Consider the following 7,339-nt stretch of genomic DNA (forward strand, 5'->3'; position numbering starts at 1 on the left):
CAACTCTCCCCTTGGTTTCTTCCTCGGTGACCATTAAGCAATCATGGGGAGGTGATTCATTCTCACCAATTTCTTTAATGGGTAGTGGCATTAATTCTGCAGGATTCAAAGCGCTACACCTCATAATTTGGATATGGGGCGCGAACAAGATAATCTCATATCTTGTCAATCTAGCAGAGGTGAGGTGTTGCGTCTGTGTTCTATTTAATAGAACGTCTATGGTATGTGGCACCATCAGAATTAAAGTATGCCCCAATACCATCCCTTCCGTTTGTTTCACTGACGCAGCAGCCGCCGCGGCAGATCACAAGCATTGTGGTAGTACGCGCGCTACAGGGTCCAGCGCAGAAGAAAAATAGCCGCATGGCCTATTTCTTCCACCTTGTTCCTGTGTCAAAACCGCCAATGCACATCCTTCACTTTCACACACAATCTAAAAACCTTTTCATAATTTGGTGTGCCCAAAACTGGAGCAGAACATAATGCAGTTTTCAATTGATCAAATGCTCTCTGACATTCCTCATCCCACTGTAGAGGCATAACCACATCCTTCTTAGTCAAATTCACCATCGGTTTCACAATTAACGCAAAATTACTGATCCGTTGTCGGCAATATGAAGCCATGCCTATTATGGCTCTGACTCCTTTCTGTGTCTTTGGAATAAGCATACAGGAAATACTTTCTATGCGTTCTGGCGTTAGCCTTCTCCCTTCTTTCGAAAGTAGGTAGCCCAAATAAGCTACCTCCTTTCGATTATATTGAAATTTCTTCAAACTAGCTTTATGGCCATGTGCCGCTACATGTGACAGTAGTAATACAGTGCTTTCTTTACAAATCTCCTCTGTGTCAGCAGCTAATAATAGATTGTCTATGTAGTGCAAGAGTACGCAACCCACTGGTAATTCTAGCATGTCTAGCTGCTCTTTCAATGCTCTACTGTAAATACTCTGACTTTCTGTGTAACCTTGCCGAATCCGCGTGAATGTAAATGATCGTCCTCCTAATGTGAACGCAAACAAATATCTGCTGTCCTTGTCCTCCGGAATGCTAAAGAACGCATTTTTTAGATCAACTACACTAAAGTATTCTGCTGAAACAGGTATCATTGTTAATATTGTAGTGACATCTGGCACTAAAGGAAATTGTGGATATACTACTTTGTTTAGCGCGCGCAAATCAATTATGAAACGGTATGGTACTTCATTGCCTCCTTTTTTATAAACTGCAAGAATCGGGCTGTTGCATGGACTAGCTGTAATTTCTTCAATCACCCTTAATTTCACCAAATCTGTAACAATACTCATCAATCCTTTTTCACCTTCAGCCGAAATTCTGTATTGGGGAATTCGCGGTAGTGTAACACCCTCTTTCAAAATGATCTTTACTGGCTCTATTTTCAAGCATCCTACATTGTTGCCATGCATTGCCCATATACAGGTTGGCACTTTACTTAGTTCTCCTGGTAAGGTTTCAGACATGAATTCTGACACAGAGGCATCTTGTGGCCAAATTGTTAGGAACACCCAGTCTGCCGTGCAATGTATAACGGAACCTAATTTTTCCAACAAATTTAATCCCAACAGGTTCTCCCCACAATTTTCTGTTAAAAGGAAAGGACAATGTTCAGTGAATGGTCCTATAGTAACTGGGACTGGTTGGGACACTGGGTTTATGACTGGTGTACCTGCGAACCCTACGGAAACATTATTTTGCCCCGACAGTGGTATATCTGAACCAAGTGATGGTCTATTGAACACTTTTGCGCTCCTGTATCTACAAGAAAGCGGTGCTCCTCATTCCCGACTCTCATTTCTACGTAGGGTCCTCTCTGATTCACGGGAATAGACACTGGTTCCGACCCCTGTCAGGGGCTGTCCTATTGGGGAAATAACACATTGTCCGATGTGTAATCATTACTATTACTGTAATACGTGTTTGGCTGTGTATCGAAAACGTTCCCACTCTTCCCTCTATTTCCCCCACTCTGGTTTCTATACTGTTGGTTTTGCTGTCCCTGACTCTGGTTAGGGGCACTTTGGTTTTGGGCTTGGTTTTGATTGCCTCCATTATTGTGGTGCTGCTGCATACTATTCCTATTTGGTCCATTCGCTTCTTGGTGCCCTCTATACTGTCTCCTCTGACAAGACCCATTTCTATTCTGCAGATGTGGACATTGCGCTCGCCAGTTTCCTTCCTCCTTACAATACGCACACCGATTTGGTTCCACTGGTCCCCCATGCATATTCGAATGACTCCTTCCTTGTGCATTCCCTCTCCCTCTATTATGTCCTACTACTTGCTGCAGTAGTACCCGTGTTTTCAGATTTACCCTATTCTTCTCCTCTTTTTCTTTCTCCGCAGTCACTCTGTTCTCATAATATTGGGCCATGTTTAATACTTCGCCCAGCATTTTTGCTTGCCATGCACTCTCTGATGTCATTATTAGGTTCTGGATTGGAAGTTTTAACCCCCTCAAATATTTGTCAACAAATAACCTCTTCCCGCTTCCGAGCTCACATCCTGCCCACTGAAGTCTGCAAATACTTCTTCAAACCTGTTAAAATAATCTGTAGCTAACTCATCCTAGCCTTGTACACATGCAGTCAATTTGTCCCATTAAATTCTTTTCTCTGGGACAATTTCTTTTAATTTCTGTACTATGCGTGCTGGTAATGCTACCATGTTCGGTCCCGGTGTTCCTCCAACCGCTTTATTCCTGTCTTCTATTATCAAGTCCGCCCATGTGGCGCCAAAGGCCGTTATGTCATCCACCTTTCTTATTTGCTTCCATATGTCTGTTGGTAGGATCACTGGGAATATTAGGTCTATGTCACCCATTGTAAGCACGGATGATTGCAGGCAGGACTCTACTTCCTTGTAAAACCCTGCAGGATTCTTTCTTATATCAGGAATCGTCTGCTTTATGTTGTTCACCTCCTGTCTGGAAAAGGGGACATGCACATATTGGGCGGTATAATGGGCTGGTGTTACCTGCGCCGCTACGTTGCCCGCTGCAGGAACCTCTACTTTGGGCACAAAGGTAGGTGGGACCTCTCTCATAGGAAATGCCCCACTTACTGTCCCTCCCCCTTCTCTCATGTGTAACAATATTCCCAGATCAAGCGATAGGGCTGTTTCTCCTGTCCCTCGCTCTAGTGCTCTCTTATATACTGCCATTATTTCGGGTGCGCTCGCCTTATCGTTTTTATATCTTTCTCTAGTAAATGTTCAGCCATCGACTGCAGTGCTTTTCTTTTCATGGGCATGGAATATTCATCAAATATCTCATGTATCTCCATTGTGGGCATACTAGGATCCAACATCCATCTAAACGCTTCTCGTATACATACTTTCAACTTGTTGCCCCTCTGCACTGACGACATTGAATGTCGTCGTTGTATATACGGCTCTACAGCTTCCTTCCTATGTCTCCCGATATCCTTACCCCTGTACCCAGGTGCAATAAACATTTCGGCATAATCATTATCTAATTCATCTTTAAGTTCAAAAAGTCCATATACATGTTCTCTCACTTCTTCATCCCTCTCCCTACAGCGTGCTAATGCATTCAAATCTAACAATCGCTGCGGTGGTAATTTCCCAATTAACTGTTTCCATCTCTCCACCAAATATTCACCCATGCATTCCAGCACTACCTGTCTTTCGTTGCTTCTTCGGAAGTCATATATCAAAGCCAATGTTGCCATCCCATCATTCCCGTCTATATACATCTCTGCCTGTTGATGCAATTCCACCTTCCTTTCTTTGCTGATCGCACTGCGAGTTACCCTCGTGCATCCACTTTGTTCAGTCCCGCCTCTCGCCCCCGTGGTTTCAACTTCAACCCCGGGAGGGACGGACGGTACCGAGTCTGTATCTAAGGCGGGAGGTGCGGATGGGACAATGGGAACAGGGAGTGTCTGCTGTGGGCCTGGTTGGCTAATAGGAAGTGTTACGTGCGCTGTCTGTGGCTGTGGGAGGGCTTGAGCTACAGGAGGGAGAGTTTGGGCTTCGGGCGGGGTTTGGGCACTAGTTACTGACGTGTTTGGCCTCGCTTCTGACCTTGTTCTGTATGGGTCAATATATTTTCTATCAATTCATCTGCTATGTGCAATTCTTGTTGTGGGTATATTTTTTCTATATTCAACTGGTCACGTCTACCTGACCTCCTTAGACTCTCAGTCCACTCCTCCTCTTCCTTTTCTTCCGCTACTTCACCTTTCGATTTATGCCTGTGCGCATGCTTCGCTCTACTGCTAAATCAGAGCATTGCTTCCCTTTTCCAGTCCTTAACGATATCAAATGCAGCAGGACGCGCTTTCTTTCTTGTCAACACCCTTTCCAAGTTATCTATTCTCGCTATCTCAAAACTACCATCAATCGGCCACTGATGGTCTTGTTGCTTTCTGGTTTGCCTATGCCAAGTCTCACAGAATATTATTGCACCCACTCCATACTTCACATACATCTCATATGCCGGCGTTCCCCCAGGTGATGCAATTTGGCCATCTTCCAAAGATTGTCTACCACAGCAGAAAAACCCTGCTAGGGTGGACAATACTGCAGGCATGTTTCAACCTTCCCCCTGGTTAATCAACCTTACCTAGGGCGTTTGATTTTGCAAAGTCAACTCTCAACCAATATCAGGATTACTTTGAATCAGAGCATGACTCACCTGATAAATCAATTTGTCCTTTCGGACACAAGTCGTCTGTATACTGACGCAACCATTGACGTTGTGTCTGCGTTTCTTGGCTTCCGCCTCGTTTCGGGACCCTCGCCTCCTTGTTCTCTAGCCAGGCACGTCGATCAGGGATCAGATGTGTGCAGATCTGCAAAGGTATCTCTCATCACTTCTACAGGGCGCCACGAAGACCTCTTGATCCTGGCTCGATCGTCCCGTCCTCGTCGTTCTCCGCCTTGACTCAATTACAACGTATGTGATGGAACAAGTGGGGGAGGGTCCCTATTCGGGCACCATCTTGAAAGGGGTCCCTTACGTCTATGGAAACAAGGTGAGTCACCACACACGATAGATATGCCAGACACGAGGTTGTATTCCCAAAACTAGGGTTTATTGCAAATCAAATAGTCTCAGTTGACCAACTCGGTCTCACGCCCCACGACGTGCATCTCTAGACCTCGAGGAACGCAAGAGAGTGAACTATGTACATCAGTTACATATATACAAAATGCATATCATACAATCAGCTATGACATGTTTAACACCCCCCTTAATTGGGTTTCTTTGAACTCGGTGTGATGATGGACACTTTCGACAATTATGACACCTTCAAATATCTATTCTAGTAACAATATGCAATTTGCAAGTGCGGAGGCATCCTTCAGTTGTTGAACAGAACACAGCTACATACGGGGTAAGAGTCACATTCCAGACCTTGCTATCTATGAGGTGTAATTCGTGTCCTGGGAGCCGACACGCTCTACAGGGCTCATTAGAGGGGGGCCGTAAGAAGAGCATACTTCAAGCCTTTAGCTGCTTTATTCTAACATATTCTACCATATAACTAGACTGGCTGGCAGCTGCGAAATGATTAAATGCCCTGCAGCTCTGCTTCAAGGCTACATTCGGGAGGGAGCCGGGCATTCCTTCCTGGCGCTGCCTACGTTGTGTTTCAACGAACTCTTGTTATCCTCGCGGCCCTGCGGCCTTGTCCTTTCACGTTCAGACAACAATGTTTTACAGTCGAGCAGTGTAAACAGAAAATGTGCTGCGAAGCAATAAGAACAGAAAGCAATGAGCAATGGTTAGAAAACAAAATGGCGATCCTTGTTACATCAAAATGGTCGTTCATTGGCAAACTCGGAAACCTATATGTCTGTCCTATCGTGCATGAGACGGTTGGCCCACGGCCACCAACATACGTTTACCGTCAAATATGAGAGGTATCCATTTTTCTAGACTGACAAGATGCCTGAAGTAATTTTGAAGCAATGAAAACACTGATTTGAAGCAGATACAAAGAAATATCTAGGTGGCATGCCACGTTAGAATTGACATTGAAAAACGACTTTCAGGCCCTGCTGTTTAAATAGGTCATAAGAACTAACACCAGAGATTTCCAATGTGAAGCATTGATTCAATGGTAGAACAGCAGACTATGGTGCATGAGGTTGAAAGTTCTAGGAAGCTGTCGGAATTCAATTTTTTTTTTAATAATTTGATTTATTAACATCTCACAATGGTTGTGAGGGTTTTTATTCACTTGTTTAATGTTTTTGAAGTCATTTAAACAGTAATTTTGACATCAGCTAGCGCCGAGATTGGTGACATGCTGCCGCATGATAAGTGCTTAAACTATGCATTTGCTGAAAGTGTTTCAATATAAAACAATCCCAAAATGATGGAGAGGGTATTTTTCACTTGTTGAATGTGTTTGAAAGCCTTAAAACTGCACATTTTACATCAGCCAGTCCAGAGATTGGTGGCATGCTGTGGCACGCTGTGGCATGTGCCACATGTCACATTCGGCTCCTAACCCATCTCCCACTGATGCCTGTTGTGCGTTAAACAACTGAACTCTGTATCGATGGAGCGGAGGGAGGGGAGACTTAGGGAGGAACGGCAGCTATGTACTGCGGTCGAGGCTGTGAGGGAATCCGACAGGTTAGTAACGAAGAGGATGCAAAGGTAGTGGCTGCAGAAAAGAACTAAGTTTGTGTTACGCACCGTTGCTCAGCAACAAACTCGCACTGGAGTGAGTCTCGGAAGGGGTTGCAATCGTAAGAGCAGGAACAGAATGCCGGGAAGATCCGGAATACTGAAAGGTACAAAATGCTGTTAGAAATAGTACCAAGACAAAGGATTAAAGTAGAGGAATCATAGATTTCGTACTTACTAAACAATCGATGTAGCGACGCACCGTCCTGATACCGGAGCTCCCAGATAACCCCCGCCATCACGTAGAAGGGGCGGAGCCACTGCCGAGGGAGCAGAATAGACTGCAACACGGTTGCAATGCGAGGCGCCATCATGGGGGAATATGTTGCTATCACGCCAACGGAGCAGGACGATTAGGCGCGGCCAGTTCGGCGCGGGCCGATTCGCCGCGACCGATTCGGCGCAGGAGCCAATTGGGCGCGCCCATTTTGGCGCGCCCAATTCGGCGCTGCGACGTTTGGCCGCGGGGATGTTTTGGCGCGGGGTGGGGGTGTTGGGTTGGGGGAGATTCGCATAGGGGTTTGTGGAGATTCTGTTTAGGCGCGGGGTGGGGGGGTTTGGGGAGATTATCATAGGGGTTTGGGGAGATTCTGCCGGTTCGGTATTTTTAAATGTATTGTGAATTTAATATAAATGCTTTATTATTATTATTATTT

General features: G+C 45.2%; 1 long non-coding RNA gene across 1 annotated transcript; it reads right to left on the reverse strand.

The window, feature by feature from the left end:
- Positions 1-5,054: 5,054 nt before the first annotated feature.
- LOC138566083 (uncharacterized) lies at positions 5,055-7,139 on the reverse strand. Its single transcript, XR_011301838.1, has 2 exons — positions 6,862-7,139; positions 5,055-6,783 (listed from the first exon to the last, which is right to left on the reverse strand). It is a non-coding gene; the product is annotated as an uncharacterized lncRNA (long non-coding RNA).
- Between the last annotated feature and the right edge of the window lie 200 nt (positions 7,140-7,339).

Source organism: Ambystoma mexicanum, chromosome 2p (assembly GCF_040938575.1).
Source record: "Ambystoma mexicanum isolate Mex_15411 chromosome 2p, UKY_AmexF1_1, whole genome shotgun sequence".
NCBI lineage: Eukaryota > Metazoa > Chordata > Amphibia > Caudata > Ambystomatidae > Ambystoma > Ambystoma mexicanum.